This window comes from Nomascus leucogenys, chromosome 8 (genome assembly GCF_006542625.1).
Source record: "Nomascus leucogenys isolate Asia chromosome 8, Asia_NLE_v1, whole genome shotgun sequence".
NCBI lineage: Eukaryota > Metazoa > Chordata > Mammalia > Primates > Hylobatidae > Nomascus > Nomascus leucogenys.
In genome coordinates, this window is record NC_044388.1 from 67,515,988 (window position 1) to 67,534,228 (window position 18,241).

Genomic DNA, 18,241 nt, shown 5'->3' on the forward strand with positions numbered 1-18,241 from the left:
CCTGTTCGCCCATTGAGTGAGATGGAGGAATCAGAGTACTGCTTTCTCCCTACTGCCTCTTCTTGGCCACTGTTGCATTCACATTTCTAAAAACTAACTAACTCATATTTTGTGGTACCTCTTATGTTCTGATGTCATTTCTCTCCACTCCTGTTGCTTTTATCTGTAATTTCCAGGAAAGGCACCAAACCTCCCTGATGAGTTAAGCACCAGATTCATAAGTTTTTTCGTTTCCCTTTATTTTGTCATTATTCTGATGAGTTTCAGCTACCACTTACTTACTTTTATAAGCACACTCTGGCTTTTCGCCCTCATGCATCACTTATTATAGCCAAAATGAACTGTTTTCTCATATACACATTTTATTCTCTCCTGTCTCAGTAGCTATGGCAATTATTTTCCACTTGGTCCCTACCCCGCTCCATTTTCTACCTCAAGCCATGCTCCAGAGCTGTTCCTACTGACTGTGTTTCTTGTTGGGATCAGCTGGTGAGAGTTCAAGCAGGGAGGCTGGAGAGTGGGAAGGGAGAGGCTGAGGCTTTTCCTCCTGTCTCCTCCTGTCTCTTCCTGTCTCCTTCTGTCTCCCTCTTCTCCTCCTGCATCAGCATCATGGCTCTTGCAGAGCTGCATCCCTCTAGGACGAACGCTCTGTCTGTCAGGCCATTCTTTCTACATGGCTACACTCTTCACTGGCTCCCTGAACACTCTTTCCTAGGAGTGACTTCTCACTGTTGCCTGTCCCTAGGCCCCTCATGTCCCTTGTCCATGTCCTTAACTTTGCCAGCCATCTCCATAGTTATTTCATTACAGTCTTTCCAGAGGTCCATAAGATTACACCTGAGGTTTCCTGCAAAGATAGTCACTACTCTGGGACCAGAGCTAATACCAATTATTCCATCTGGAGTTCCCCATACAGCATTCTTTCCATGTGAACATCTTATTTCTCTATAAGTTCCAGACCAAATGCTACTTAGTATATAAAATGATATTCCTGTATTTCTCCCAGTTGAAAATAATATCTTCCCTCTTAGAAATCCAAAGGCATTTATCTACAGATCTTTTAACGGGTATGCATAATTTACCCAGATAAAAAACTGTCTATGTCTTGTCTCTGTCAGATTTGAAGGTGGGATTTAAGTTTGATTCCTAAGTACCAGTGCAGGGTCCTTCAACAGATACTCTGCAAGTATCTGTTGCATGAATGAGCAAGTTATGAGTGTTGTCATCTTTCATTTCTCTACCATTTATATTTTGCCTAGCTCATCTTAACTACTAATAAGCACTCCTTTAAGCGTAGACTTTATGTTGCATTTTCTCTTTCTTACCTTTCTGTCTGTCTCACAAGTTACAGTTCTTTATTTTAATCTGCTCAGGCTGCTGTAACAAAATACTGTGGACTGGATGGCTTCAACAGCAGACATTTATTTCTCACAGTTATGGAGGCTGGGAGTCTCATGATCAGGGTGCCCGCTGATTTGGTTCCTTGTGAAGGCTCTCTTCCTGGCTTGTAGACAACCATCTTCTTGTTGTGTCCTCATATGGTGGGGGTTGAGGAGAGAGAGAATACAAGAGCATACGTGAACAAGTGGGCACTCTCTGGCCCTTCCTTATAAGGGCACTAATCCCTTCATGAGGACTCCATCCTTATAACCTCATCTAAACCCAGTTACCTCCCCAAAGTTCCATCTCTGGAGATCATCATATTGAGGATTAGAGCTTTGACATATAAATTTTGGGGGGACACCATTCAGTCCCTAGTGCATTTCTACAGTTGAACGAACTCATTGATAAAGTTGAGTCCTAAGTTTCTTACATTTTTCTCTTGCAGTATCAGACTTGGCGTCTCTCACTGTCAACTTTGTATTTCTATATGTAGTCATCACTACTTTAATCTTCCACTATCCCATGTTGACAGAAAGATCCTGCTCTTCAACAAAGCTCCTCAGCTTGATGTTCACGCTTCTTCTGAAAGTCATCTGTATTCTCCTAATAAGCCCAAATCAGAAACTTGCAGTCATCTTTTCATACAATTTCTTTGACTTCTTGACTCTACCTTTGTAAATTCCCTTGCATATAAAATATTTTTTCTGTAAACACTTCAATCGTAATTTATTTTTCCATTTATTTTTTGCCAAACTTATGCTATATACTAAAGAGTTTCCGTATTTCCCATGTTTTCCTCACTATAATATATAGACCTATGCTATTAATAATATAATAATAAATATTTATTAGAAGCCAAGTTCACCATCTTTACAGAGAGCTCAATGGGACCAAAAGGGGTCAAATGATTCACTTAATTTCACACGTATGGGTAGTGTGGCAAAGCTGGACCGAGAGACTAAATCTCATGCCACCCAGTGTAGCATTTTTTCCGCTTTCCCAGGATTCAACCTCTATCCTGCTGCCGGATTAATGTTTATCCTCACTAGCCTATTCATGTTGTACTCTTGCTTATTAACTACTTGTGGTTTTTATTCTCCGTTACCTTATAGAGTTAAGTCACTCCGACATTCAGTTAAGTACACTACATCTACATGCCCCACTTTCAGCTTTTTTCACTGCTCCAATGTGTGTAAAATTATTTGCATATTATATAGCTTACTCTTTTCTAGCTACACTCTATGCTCTTCTACCTTCATATCTAATGCTTATCCTGTTACTTTCTTTTCTGTAAATGTACCTGCCCTCATCCCATCTTTGGAATACATTATAAATGTCATGTTTTTCATTATGCATTTTGATATTCCCTTAACTGGATATACTGTCTCCCCCCTTTAACTCACCTTTACATTTTGTCTGTGATTTGTTATTGGAAGTAATTAATTCTACCTTATACAATTGTCTAAGCATATCTGCCTCTTTTCATTTTCCGTCCCTACTTATATAGCACCAGGCCTAGTATTTTGTACAAAATGGACACTAAATGTTGATGTGTTAATATTTGATAGTCCAAGCCATTGAAGTTAGGTGTTTCATGCACTTGCTTGCTTATTTTTAAACATTAGTATTTTTGCTCTAATCTCTTAAGGTGCATATCTCACAAATACATTTGAAAATAGTTATTTATCTGCAGGCTGGTGGTGCTATGAAGTTATGGTACAGAATCTTCCTCCTCCAATAAACAAAAGCAAAACAAAAACAACCCTGCCAATTTTCCCATCAGCAGGAAGAAATGGGGAAGGATTATAAACTCAAAAATGATGACCAGTGAAGTAACAGAAAATTGTGGTGTCATGGCCAGGTCAACAGAATTCCCAACTCTTATTCTACCTCTAGAAGAGGCACTGAGGATATAAGAAGTGACACAAATCCTGAATCTGAATGCTCTGTAACTTGAAAGGAGTGGGCTGAAGGGATGAATTGATGGGTCTGGGAAAATCAAGATAAAACACTTAGTGGATGCTCTACAAATCACATCTGGACCTTGGCAGAAGCAGGAAGGGCCATAGATTCTCTCGCTCCAGCATACAGTGCTAAATTAGGGAAGTGAGCCAAAGCCCAAAAGACTTGAATTCACGCCCAGCTTGGTGTAATGGAGTCCAATGAAGAACATCTGGTAGGATCTCAGCAAGAAGAGTAAACCCAGGACCTCCTCAAAGACTGCAATCAGTCCCAGCTGTGCTTCCCACTCTCTTCTGTCTGTTCTCTGTACCTTCTAGTACACGGGGGGAAGATAAATAATCCCAGATAAGGTAAGAGTGATGTCAAGGAGAAACCACATACACCATTTCCTAGTAAATATATTAACAAAGGTACAAGAGGAAAAAAATTGAGAGTGATGAAAATATATTACAGCCCCCAAATAAAAATATATTAATATATAAATGGAGAAAGGCATTGATTTTAAAACATAATCCAATTTGAAAGAATATACAATCCAAGGAACTAAAATTCCTTTGCTAGTGTTTTGCATTTATTGAATAATCCAATAAGGACATAGATTTAGTAAAACAAGGAAAACACAATAATGTAATAAAAGATCAGAATTATGAGAAAAGCAATATAAGAAAAAGAAAAAACTGATACAAAACAAACAGTATAGATAAAATAAATTAGAAGCAGCAGGAAACAGAAGTCATCATGGAGATAATGATTTATTTAGTTATAGTGAATAAAAATAAACAGACAACAGGTTTAAATAATTAGACGATAGGTATATAAACTATAGTGCATCCACCATAGGGCTATTGATACTGCTGAAGTAAAGACACCAACAAATAGAACAGAAAATAATGAGAGATATAAAAGAGGGAAACTTACCTAAAGTAAATGAATGACTAAATATTTCAGTTAATACGGCACATGCCAAGAAAAGTTAATAAAAAGCTAATACTATAAAACATTTAGTTATTAAATTTCAAAAATAAAAGCATTCAGAAATTGATGAGTCTGGGAAAATCAAGATAAGCAAGTTACATAACAAGTGGGAAATCTGATTGGCCTCAGAATAAATATTGAGTTTCAGAAACAATGTAACAAAGTCTCCGTTTTATATATAGCAAATTGCTCTTCAGTTGTAAATACAACAGAAAGGCATTTCTATACATTAAATAACAGGTTTAATGAGATTTTACAACAATGAAACTTAAACAAACCCTACTTGAAGATTAAATGCAACCAATGAAGAGATAAATCATAATAAAGAATAGAGAAATTAGGAAACCATGGTTATATAATAGGTGGCTGAACACTTACTTCATTTAAGTATGACCTAAGATAAAACAACTGAAGTAATTATTATTGCAGAGTAGAACAGATATATAATAAACCATCACAAATTAAATATTATAAAAGCAACAAACTCAGAAGAAAAGAGAAATAGAGGTTCTTAATTATATCATCTTTCAGAGGAGTTAATGATGATTACAGAAATTAAAATATGTAATTTAAATAAATCTATGCTGAATACAAGTTATTGACAGTTTAATTTTTTTTTAATCTAGAGGGACATTTTGGTACCTATTACCTGATATGATGAAGACAATATGAAGTCCTACAATTTTTTCATTCACCTTAGTTGCATTTTTCATTATATTCATGTCAAATTAAAATTACTAGCTGCCATTTTAAAATAGCATTTATCCAAGCATATTACTTAGAAATTATGTTGTCTTTTTCTTTCTCATCTACAAAATTTTGTCTCAATTTTTATTTCCCTCTCAACATATGTAGAAAAGTTGTTTAAATAATCTATATGGAATATTAATGGTAATGATTTCTATTTCAAATAATTTATTGCTTTCATTAAAATCATGTGAAAATTGCTAGATGCAATTTTTTAATAACTTTTTCCCAGTTTTTAGTTTGGCTTAATTTAGTTTAGGTTGAATATGCATTATCACTTAAAATTGTCATGTTATTCCTTTAAAATTATTTTGGTAAATTAATTTTTGACATAATTATTAAAAGTCCATAGAAAATTATTGGGAAGACCAAGCTACAAAGGTAAGACTCCTACTGAAGGAGGTGGAGCAAGATGGCCAACTAGAACCCTTCAGAAATTCCCTCCCTCATCCTCTGCAGGAACATAAAATCAAACAATTATCCATGCAAAAAGCACCTTCATAAGAACCAAAAATATCAGGTGAGTGATCAGAGTAGCTGGGTTTAGCATAATAACAAGGACACATTGAAGAAGGTGGGAAGGACAGTCTCTCATGTTCCCTACACTACCCCTACCCCCACTCCGAGCAGTACAGCCAAGAGAGAAAATCTGTGCTTGGAGGAGGCAGAGCAAAGTGAGTTTGGAACTTGGCATGGAACTCAGTCCCACCCTGTCACAGTCAGAACATAGCATGGGGCAGAATTCTGTTGATGCCATTAAAACAAGCCCTGGGCCCAAGACTTCATCACCCAAGGAGGAGGAAACTGAGTCCCAAACAAACAAGGTCAGACTGTGAAGACTAGATCAAATACCTAACTCTTCAATGTCGACACAAGGACAAATGTTCATAAGCATGAAGGACATCCAGGAAAATATTACCTCACCAAACAGACTAAATAAGGCACCAGTGAACAACCCTGGAGTGACAGAGATATACAACCTCTCAGATAGGGCATTCAAAATAAACATTTTGAGGCAGCTTGGCAAACTTCAAGATAACATAGAGAAGGAATTCATAAATCTATCTAAGAAATTTAACAAAGACATTGACATTTAAAAAAATACTGGAGCTGAAAAATTCAATAGATTAAACTAAAAAATGTAACACTGTCTTAACAACAGAATTAAGCAGAATAAGGAACTAGTGAACTCAAAGATGAGCTATTTAAAAATAGGAAGATAATAAAAAATAATTAAAAAGAATAAAGTATGCTTACAAGATCTAAAAAAAATTCTCAAAAAGGCAAATTTAAGAGTTATTGTCCATAAAGAGGATGTAGATACAGAGATGAGGGTAGAAAATTTATCCAAATAAATAATAACACAGTACTTTCCAAACCTATAGAAAATTATTAATATCCAAGTACCAGAAGTTCACAGAACATCAAAGAAGACACAATCCATATAAGACTTTCCCAAGGCATATAACCAACTCCCAAAGGTCAAAAACAAAGGATCCTAAAAGCAGCAAGATAAAAGCAAATAACATCTAAGGTCTGATACGTCTAGCAATAGACTTCTCAGAGGAAACCTTATAGACCTGGGGGGAATGGGAATGACATATCCAAAGTGCTAAAGGAAATAAAAGCTCCAACTAAGGAAACTGTACCCAGCATAGCTATTTTTCAAACACAAAGGAGAAATAAAAACTTTCCCAGATGAACAAAACCTGAGGGAATTAATTAATCATCACCAGACCTGTCTTACAAGAAATGTTAAAGGGAGTTTTCCAACTGAAAACAAGGATGCTATCATGCAGCAAGAAATCACCTAAAAGTAGAAAAGTCACTGGTAAAAGTACACAGAATTATCTAATACTGCCATTGCAGTGTGTAAACCATGCATACACTTATTATAAAGACTAAGAGGCAAATCTATAAGAAATAATAACCACACAGGTTTGTTAAGAGATAGGAATTATAAGAAGATATATAGACACAGCAAAAAGTCGAAAACCAGGGGGATGGAGTTAAACCGTGGAGTATTTTAATTTTTCTTTGCTTCTGTCTTTTCTTCTTTGGAATCAAAGTTGTCATCAGTTTAAAGTAACTTGTTATAACTCTAATATGTTTGTTTCAACCCTTATTATAACCTCAAAGCAAAAATCTAACAGATACACTAAAAAGAAAAAATGAATTAAAACATACTGCCAGAGAAAATCATTTATCCCCAAAGCCAGTAAGAAAGAAAGAGAAGGTTTACAAAATAACTGGAAAACAACTAGCAAGCTGGCATTAGTAAGTCCTTACCTGTCAATAATGACACTGAATATAAATTGACTATATTCTCCAGTTAAAAGACATGAAGTCACTGAATAAAGAAAGACACAACTATGTGCTTTCCACAAGAAACTCACTTTACCTATAAAGACATGTGGACTGAAAGTAAAAATGGATGAAAAATAAAGATGGAAAAAGATATTTTGTGCAAACTGAAACCAAAAAAGAACAAAAGTAGCTATACTTAAAGTACATTTCACATCAAAAACTGTAAGAAGAGACAAAGGTCATTATATAATGATTAAAAAGTCAATACAGCAAGAGGATATAACAACTGTATTCAATTGTATTAAATATATATGTAACCCATTGTATTATATATGCAACCAAAATTAAAGCACTTGTTATGGTTTAAACTTGTGTCCTCACACAAATCTCATGTTCAATTGTAATCCCAGTGTTGGAGGTGGGACCTGGTGGGAGGTGATTAGATCATGGGGGTGGAGTTCTTATGAATCATTTAGTGACATCACCCTTGGTACTATATAGCCAGTGAGTTCTCATGAGATCTGGATGTTTAAAAGTGTGTGTTACCTCCTTCATTTTTCTCTCTCTCCCTTCTGTTCTGGCCACATAAGATATGCTTGTTTCCCTTTGCCTTCTGCCACGATTGTAAGTTTCCTGAGGCCTCCCCAGCCATGCTTCCTGGACAGGCTGCAGAACCATTAGCCAGTTAAGCCTCTTTTCTTTATAACCCACTCAATCTCAGGTATCTCCATATAGCAATGCAAGAATAGACTAATACATCACCCAGAAATTTAAAGCGAGTATTAAAGATAGACTACAATACAATGATAGCAGAGGACTTCAACAACCCAGTTTCAGCAATGGACAGATCATCCAGGCAGAAAATCAACAAAGAAATATTGGAATTAAGCTACATGCTAGGCTAAATCAACTTAACTGATATTTATAGAACATTTCACCAAACAGATGCAGAAAACATATTCTTGTCATCAGCACATGAAACATTCGCCAGGATTGACTATATGTTAGGCCACAAAACCAGTCTTAACAAATTCAGAAATATCAAAATCATATCAAGTTTCTTTTTTGACTACAGTAGAATAATACTCTAAATCAATAACAAGAAGAACTTTGGAAACTACAAAAATACATGAAAATTAAACAACTTGTTCTTGAACCATTAATGGGTCAACAAAGAAATCAAGAAGAAAATTTAAAATAATATTGAAACAAATAAAAATGGAAAGAAAACATACCAAAACCTGTGGAATACAGCAAAAGCAGTACTAAGTGGGAAGTTTTTCGTTATAAATGGCTACATCATAAAAGTAGAAAGACTTCAAATAAACAATTAATGGCACACCTTAAAGAGCTAAACCTAAACCAACCTAAAATTAGTAGAAGACAAGAAATAATAAATGTCAAAACAGAAATAAATAAAATTGAGACTAAAAAATATAAAACCTCAACAAAATAAGTTGAGGTTTTGAAAAGATAAAGAAAATTTGGAAACTTTTAGCTAGACTAAGAAGAAAAAAAGAAGAACCAATAAATAAAATTGGAGACCAAAAGAAGACATTACAACTGATATCACAGAAATGCAAAGAACTGTTATAGACTAAGATGAGCATGTATATGCCAATAAATTAGAAAACATAATAGAAATGGATAAATTTAGTCTAGAAACATACAACCTATGAAGGTTGTTCCATAAACAAATAGAAAACCTGCACAGACCAATAATGAGTAATGAAATAGTAGTAGTAATAAAAAGTCTCCCATCAAAGAAAAGCTGAGGAACTGATGGCTTCCCTGTTGAATTCCATGAAACATTTAAAGAAAAAATAATACCAATCCTACTCAACCTCTTCAAAAAACTGAAGAGGAAGGAATACTTCCAAACTCACTCTAGATGGCTAGTATTACCCTGATACCAAAAACCCGACAAAGACTCTACAACAACAAAAACTACAAGCCAAATATCCTTGATCACCATAGATGCAAAAATCCTCAAAAAACTAACAAACCAACTTTACCAACACATTAAAAAGATCATTAAGGCCAGGCGCAGTGGCTCACACCTGTAATCCTAGCACTTTGGGAGGCCAAGGCGGGTGGATCACGAGGTCAGGAGACTGAGACCATCCTGGCTAACACAGGGAAACCCTGTCTCTACTAGAAATACAAAAAAATTAGCCGGGCGTAGTGGCAGACGCCTACAGTCTCAGCTACTCGGGAAGCTGAGGCAGGAGAATGGGGTGAACCCGGGAGGTGGAGTTTACACTGAACCAAGATTGTGCCATTGCACTCCAGCCTGGGCAATAGAGCGAGACTCTGTCTCACAAGAAAGAAAAAAAGATCACTAACACAACTAAATGAGATTCATCTCAGGGATAGAATTGACGTTTCAACATACACAATTCAGTCAACATAATGCATCACACAATAGAATGAAGGATATATCACATATATATCATTTCAATGAATGTTGGAAAAACATAAAATTTAACATCCTTTCATAAAATTACTCACAACAAACTGGGTATAGAAGAAACATACTGCAACTTGATAAAAGCCATATAAAACAAACCCATGGCTCATGTCATACTGAATGGGGAAAGGCTGAAGGCATTTCCTCTAAGATCTGGAACAAGACAAGGATGCCCACTTTTACCACTTTTATTCAACATGGTACCGGAAGTCCTAGCCAGGGCAATTAGACAGGAAAAAGAAATAAATGGCATTGAAACTGGAAAGGAAGAATTTAAGTTGTCCTTGTTTGTGTCTTTATATTTAGAGAAACTTAAAGACTTTACCAAAAAAAACTGGTAGAACTGATAAATTAATTCAGTAAATTTGCAGGATACAAGAATCATTAGCATTTCTATAAGCCAACAGTGAATGATGTGGAAAAGAAATCAAAAAAGCAATCCTTTTTACAATAGCCACAAAAAATACCTAGAAATAAACTTGACTAAAGTTTTTATCTCTACAATAAAAACTACTAAACACTGATGAAAGAAATTGAAGAAAATGGACAAAAAAGAAAGATATCTCAGGTTACGGATTAGAAGAATTAACAAATTCTTTTAAATGTTCATACTACTCAAAGCAACCTACAGATTCAATGCAATCCCTGTCAAATACCAGTGACATTTTTCATGGAAATAGAAAAAACAATCCTAAAATTCACATGGAACGAGAAAAGACCCCAAATAGCCAAAGCCATCCTGAGCAAAAAGAACAAAGCAGAGTACTGGCATAAAAACAGACACATAGACCAATAAAACAGAATGCAGAACCCATAAATAATTCCTTGCATTTACAGCCAAGTCATTTTTGACAAAGTTGTTAAGAATATACATTAAGGAAAGGACAGTCTTTCCTATAAACGGTGCTGGGAAAACTGGGTATCCATATGCAGAACAATAAATTAGATTCCTATCTCACCATCTACAAAATTGACAAATGGGATCATATCAAGCTAAAAAGCTTCTGTACAGCAAAGGAAGCAACTGACAAAGTGACGAAACCACCTACAGAATTAGGTTGAATTAGAAGAATTAGGCCCCATTTCTCACCATATATAAAATTAGTAAAGAATATGTGCAAACTATCCAAAAATGGACTACTAATCAGAATATATAAGTAACTGAAAACTCAATAGCAAAAAAAAAAAAAAAAACAACTCTCCAAATAATCTGATTAAAAATGGGCAAAAGACCTTAACAGGCATTTCTCAAAAGAAGACAAATGGCCAACAGGTACATGCAAAAATGCTCAACATCATCAAGGAAATCAAAATCAAAATCAGATACCATCTCACCCCAGTTAAAATGTGTTATCAAAATAGATAAAACAAATGCTACCAAAGATGTAGAGAAAGGGGAACACTTGCACACTATTAGTGGGAATGTAAATTAGCACAGCCACTATGAAAAATAATATAGAGGCACCTCCGAAACTAAAAATATAACTACCATATGATCGATCTAGCAATCCTATTGCTGGGTATATATCCAAAAGAATGGAAATCAGTATATTGAAGAGAAATCTAAACTTCCCCCTCTTTATTTTTGCAGCACTATTCACAATAGCCAAGATACGGAATCAACGTAAGGGTCCATCAATGGATTAATGGATAAAAAGAAAATGTGGTGTATATACATAGGCAATGGAATATTATTCATCCATAAAGAAAAGAATGAAATCCTATCATTCGCAGTAACATGGACTGAACTGGCGGACGTTATGTTAAGTGAAATAAGCCAGGCACAGACAGACAAATATCACATATTCTCACTCATAACTGGGAGCTAAAAATATAGATCTCATAAAAGTAGCAGATAGACTGGTGGCTACCAGAGGCTAAAAACGTTTGTGAGGGTAGTAGGGTGACTATAGTCAATAACAACAACTTATTGACTATTTAAAAATAGCAAAGAAAATTTGGAATGTTTCCAACATACAGAAATGATAAATGTTTAAGATAATGGATACTTCAGTTACCTGGATTTCATCATTACACATTGTATGCTTCTATCAAAATACCACATGTACCCCATAAGTGTGTGTAACTATTACGTATCCAAAAAAAGTAAATATTAAAAAAAAAAAACACACACAAGTCTCCTACTACATAGTGAAGGGCAAGGAAAATCAGCTTTAGTCAGACTTCTGAGACAATCCTAAGTAGCTGAGATTTGAGCTTCTTTGTTTGTTACTTCCAAGAAAAATGTGAAGTTTCCTTTTCCCCCCATAATTTTTAAGCCCCACCTATTCTATCTTCTAGCCATCACTTCTTTTGTTTAAATCACCATATAGTTGCTGTACGCAGCAGGAGGAGATTGTCTAGGGAAAGACGGAAGAAGAAAGCGAAATAAATGAAGGCTGGTAAGAATCAGAGAAGTAAATGGATACTCATCTCTATCAGTCAGGATTAGCAAGGTCCTGTGATGGTAGCAAATTATCCCAGAGTCTCAATATCAGTACAACAAAGTCTGATAAAGTCAGGAAGCTCCTCCTGGTATAAAAAGCTCTTCCGGCCGGGCGCAGTGGCTCAAGCCTGTAATCCTAGCACTTTGGGAGGCCGAGGTGGGCGGATCACGAGGTCAGGAGATCAAGACCACCCTGGCTAACACGGTGAAACCCCATCTCGACTAAAAACACACACAAAAAATTAGCCAGGCGTGGTGGTGGACGCCTGTAGTCCCAGCTACTCGGGAGGCTGAGGGAGGAGAATGGTGTGAACCTGGGAGGCGGAGCTTGCAGTGAGCCGAGATGGCACCACTGCTCTCCAGCCTGGGCAACAGAGCAAGACTCCACCTCAGAAAAAAAAAAAAAAGCTCTTCCAAAGCTGTTGCTCAAAAAGCCAGACAGCCACCATCTTGTAACTCTGCCATCTTATTAGGCAATCCCAACAATCATCCAAACAAAGGACGAAAGAATGGAGAGCAGGGATCCCCAACCCCTGGGCTGCAGGCCAGTACTGGTCTGTGGCCTGTTAGGAACTGGGCTGCACAGGAGGTGAGCAGTGGGCCATCAGGCATTACCACCTGAGCTCCACCTCCTGTCAAATCAGCAGGAACATTAGATTCTCCTGGAGCGTGAACCCTGTTGTGAACTGCACACATGTGAGGAATCTAGGTGGCATGGTCCTTATGAGAATCTAATGTTTGATGATCTGAAGTGGAACAGTTCCAAGTTTCATCCTGAAACCATTACTGTGGAAAACTTGCCTTCCTTGAAACCAGTCCCTGGTACCAAAAAGTTTGGGGATTGCTGATACAGAGGACTCATTCTTGCTTATTTTTTCCACTGGACTAAAAGTGAAAAACCCCAGTGTGTGTAGCTTGTTGACCAGAAATAGTCACGTCGCCCTGGTCTAACTGCAAGAGAATGTAGGGAGTACAGTATTCCTGTGTGTTCAAGAAGAGGAAAATAAAACATAATTTGGAGAACACTTAATATTGCCTCTTCTATGTGACATGAAAGTGAGAAAATTATGTGATTAAACATAATAGCCTGAAAAACTAAAGAAACAGAATGCCTAAAACATCAGTATTTCATATATATTATAAAAGATAAAATAAAAGAATAAATCACTAGCCAAAAAAATGCTCAAATATATGAGACCAATTTGTTTTTTGTTATTCGTAACACTGCCCATAATAGGGAAAATCAGGAGAAAAACTGTTTACAGCTAAACAAATTAAGGCATATCCATGCCACAGAATATCACCAAGAAATTTAGAAGAATGAGTTACATCTATATACAAAATTTACTGTATGCCAACAAATTCGATATTCTAGATGAAATGGACAAATTCTGAGAACGACACAAACTACCAAAACTGACCTAATTTTTTTTTCCAATGAGGAGGTCTAGAACAAGTAAGGTGATTGAATTCATAATCAAAAAACTTCTCACAAATAAAATTTCAGGACCAGTTGTCATCAGTGAATTCTACCAAAGGTTTAAAGAAGAATTTATACCAATATTTCACAAACTCTTCTGAAAAAATAAAGAGCCCATAAGCAAATCTGAAGGGGAGGAAACACTTCCCAACTCATTCCATGATGCCAGTATTACCCTGCTATCAAAATCAGATACAGACATCACAGGGGAAAAAAAAAAAACACTACAGGCTAATATATTTTATGACTGTAGATCTTCAACAAAATGCTAGCAAACCAAATACAGCAGCATTTACAATGAATTGTACACAATGACCATGTGTGTTTTATGCCAAGAACTCATAATTGTTTCAACATATGAAAATCCATCAATGTAATATCTTATATGCATACAATAAATAATAAAAAATACATTTTATCTCAATGAATGCCAGAAAATCATGTGACAAAATTTAACACATTTCTATGATAAAACCCTTAACAAACTAGGAATATTAAAGAACTTCCTCAATCAGATAAAGCGTATTTATGATAAACCTACATGCTCCCTATGGTCAGGAGCAAAACAAGGATGTCTGTTCTTGTTACTTTTATCTAATATTGTAAGTGAGGTCCTACCCAGGGCATTTAAGCAAGAATATAAAACACAGATATATAGATTAGGAAGAAAAGAGTAAAACAATCTCTATGACTTTTTTTTCCTATACAAAAATCTCAAGGATTTCACAAAAACAAAACAAAACAGCTAAAAACAAGTTGTACAAGGGTGCAGTATACAAAATCAACATACCAAAGCCAGTTGTATTTCTATACACTGGTAATGAACAATCTGAAAATAAAATTAACAATTTCATTTACAATAGTGTCAAAGAGAATATATTAATAATATAATTTTAGAAGTGTAAGAAGTATAAAATTTATGCACCAAATACTATAAAACATCATTGAAAGTAGCAAACTAACAAAGACTAAATAAATTTTAAAAACCTTATGTTCATAGAATGAAAGAATATTGTTAAGATGGCAATACTCAAATTGATCTACACATTCAACACAATTCCTATCAAAATCCCAGCTGATTTATTTCCAGAAAGTTGCAAGCTGATTCTAAAATTATCTCACGCCTTCTGCCAAAGTTAAATCAGAATGGATGAAAAACCTAAAAGCAATAGCTTAGACTCTAAACTCTTATGAGAAAAGATATGCACAAATCTTCATGACCTTGAGTTAGGCAATGGTTTCTTACATATAATATCAAAAGTACAAATAAAAACAAAAAATGTTAGACTTCATTAAACAATGGAAAAATGTACATCAAAGGACATTATCAAGAAAGTGAAAAGACAACCTCTTTGCAAGTTGTATACCAGATAAGGATCTAGTATCCAGAATATATAAAGAACTCTTACAACTCAACAACAAAACGGACAAAGGGTGTGAAGAGACATTTCTCCGATGATGATATACACATTCCCATAAGCACATGAAAAGATGCTCAACATCATTATTCCAAATGTAAACCAAAACCACAATGAGGTGCTACTTCACCCCCACTAGAGGCTATTATCAGAAAAACAGACAATAACTAGGATGTGTGGTTACCTTCCAATATATCTGATGGGATTGTAAAATGGTGTAATCACATTGAAAAACAGTATGGCAGTTTCTTAAAGCTGGTGTTACCATGCCTGAAACCGGGTGCTGCAATGTGACCCCACAATTCCAACCCTAGGCACATATGCAAGAGAGATGAAAACAAATGTACATAAAATGTATCCATATCAACACTTGTACATGAATAGTCATAGCAGCATTATTCATAATAGCTAAAAAGTAGAAACAACACAAATGTCCATTAATTGTAAATGGATAAACAAAATTTGGTATATATACACAGTGGTGTATTATTCAGCCATAAAAATGAATGAATTACTGATATATGCTACAATGTGGATAGGCCTTGAACACATGCTATGTGAGAGAAGGCAGATGCAAAAGGCCATAGATTCTACTCATGTAAAATGCCAATAGCAGGCAAATTCTCACACACAGAAATTAGATTAGTGTTTGCCTGAGGTTTGGGGGAGGGACGAATAATAATAAGTGTCCTTGTTTCTTTTTGAGTGATGACAATGTTCTGTAATTAGTATTATTGATGGCTGCACAACTTTGTGAATGTGCTAAAATCCACTGAGTGGTTTAACTTAAGAGTAAATTTTATGGTACCTGAAAAATAATTATGGTATATAAAAATGCCTAAGAAAAAATTATCAAGTTATATTGTCAATGGAGAAAATAAAGTTGTAGGATAAAATAGAATATAGTCATGTCTATTTAAAATGTTTGCTTATCCATGTACACATTTATGTGTGAAAATGCATAAGAATTAAAGTGATGTATGTTGAATTCTTAACAGTAGCTACTTCTGAAGAAGAGAACAGTAGTGGGAAGATTTTAAAGATTTTGTTTTCTTTGAATGTTATATAAGGAGCACACATCCATATGTTATATAAAAACTAAATTAAAAGAAAATTAATAAAGTTAGATGTTATGAAATATAAACACTATCTCACCCCACTTTCAATGCCCAGTTCCATTCTCCCCATTTTATAAAGTCTTCCTTACTCCATCATTTACTGATTTATCTGTACTCTTAAAACTCCTGCCCTTTATACACTACATAATTTAGTGCCTTATCATACATTTGACTAAACCGATTACATGGGAGAACCTTTGATAAACCGTAAAATATAATATAAATGCCATGCCAATACCAATATGTTGGGCAATGTCTTTTGGAATTGTCAGTGTGAAATCAAGAATAGCAAAGCTAAAAAGGGAGGCCAAGGTCAAAAGTTAGAAAAATTATGGGCGAGCTGCCAAACCTAAGTCCTTAAAACAATAGTGATGTCACAGGTCAAATGGAAGTTTTATATTGTGGGTTGACATAAAGACAGACTTCAAATATAATAAATTTCTGGGCAAATCTAAGCAAGCAGTGTTTGATAAGAGAGTAAGCAATTATAATAGGTCCAGAATCCTCATAGAAAAACAGTAACAAAAAAACAAGACGTAAGTGGAAAGGAACATCCCAAAATAGTCTTAAAGGCAAAGTTCTTGTACATGGCATAGTTTTTATTTTTGCACTCATATTATTTCATATGTTACCCTCAATTTCCCAATTACATTGCAAGATTGCAATTTACCAAGATTTGTTGGATTTAGGAAAAATGCTTGTATTTATCGTACAGCCTCTATGTCATTAGATTACATACCTGATTAGTTTTATTGATTTAACTGATAGGTACTGACCAGTTACAGTGGGGTTGAAAAATAAAAATTAATTTTCCAAAAAATATTAAGTCTGTTCCAACTAAACCCAAAGTAAATACTGAATGGTCATGATCACCTAGTAAAACAAGTGGTGCCTATTTCACAGGGGTCGTGACAAATCTGATGTGGAAAATAAAGTAGAAGAGGGAGTTTGTCGATGCTTGATTTTATCTGACTATCCCAAACAGCCCAAGAGTCTGACTGAATTTTTAAAATTAATCCTTCTTTCTAACTTTCACTAATGGCATTATGATTAATATTAATGTTCTACTAATAGCAGATAATGTGTATTGAGGGTGTACCTTGTACTGGGCCATGAGCTGAATATTTTTATATATAGTATCTCATTTAATACACCACTGCTATAAAGTAGTAACTATAATCACATATATTGGAAAGATGAGAAAGCTGAGGTTGAGTGAGTATAAACAACCTGACCATGACCACACAGCTAGTAAGTGATAACGATGTGACTCCATTTTGAGCCTAGCTCTCAAATTTATGTTCTTTACTCAAATACTACTCTAGCTATACAATACTTACTATCCGAACATCACTCAGGATCCTGGATTCCCATCCTATCCTGCCATGGTCATCTTCTCCTTCAGGACCTCAAAGGAAGTAATTGTCTAGAGCACAAGGGCAATTAGGGCTTCAGCCTTCAATCCCAACAAAATAACTAGTGAATTAGTCTAGATTCTGCCAGTGACTCTCTTTGAGGAGGCAAATGCTGGGCAAAGTGGCCTCCTTTTGCCTTTTGTCCTGGGCCCACCATCCACTTACTCTGCCAGTGCTGAAGAAGTGTGAGTCTAGAAGAAATAGCCAATCCAAGAGCAAGACAGAGTTTGAGCTTAACACAGAAAGTATCCATTTTTTTAATATGGCAAAATAACCCGGCACAAAAAAATGCCAACAACGACCTATCAAGGGGAATTCTGCAAATAATCTACTTCTTTGATGACAGTGGATTTGATTAGATAAGAAAAGGCAACTTCCAGCGCTAAGGAGAATGAAAGCAATTTTATCCAAAATATGAGGGTTCTAGAAAGTTATTTCCAGTGCCTCCATTATCCTGAGAGGCAGAAATACACACTTTTAATTTGCCTGGAACTGATGACAACAAGAATGAATTAAATAT

General features: G+C 35.4%; 1 long non-coding RNA gene across 2 annotated transcripts in view; it reads right to left on the bottom strand.

Annotated features, from left to right (window-relative positions):
• Nucleotides 1–7,628, bottom strand: part of LOC115836352 — a 67,496-nt gene extending 59,868 nt beyond the window's left edge. For both annotated transcript variants that reach the window (XR_004031371.1, XR_004031370.1), the window contains exon 1: nucleotides 1,326–7,628. This is a non-coding gene — a long non-coding RNA (uncharacterized LOC115836352). The remainder of the gene's footprint in view (nucleotides 1–1,325) is intronic.
• Nucleotides 7,629–18,241: the final 10,613 nt, after the last annotated feature.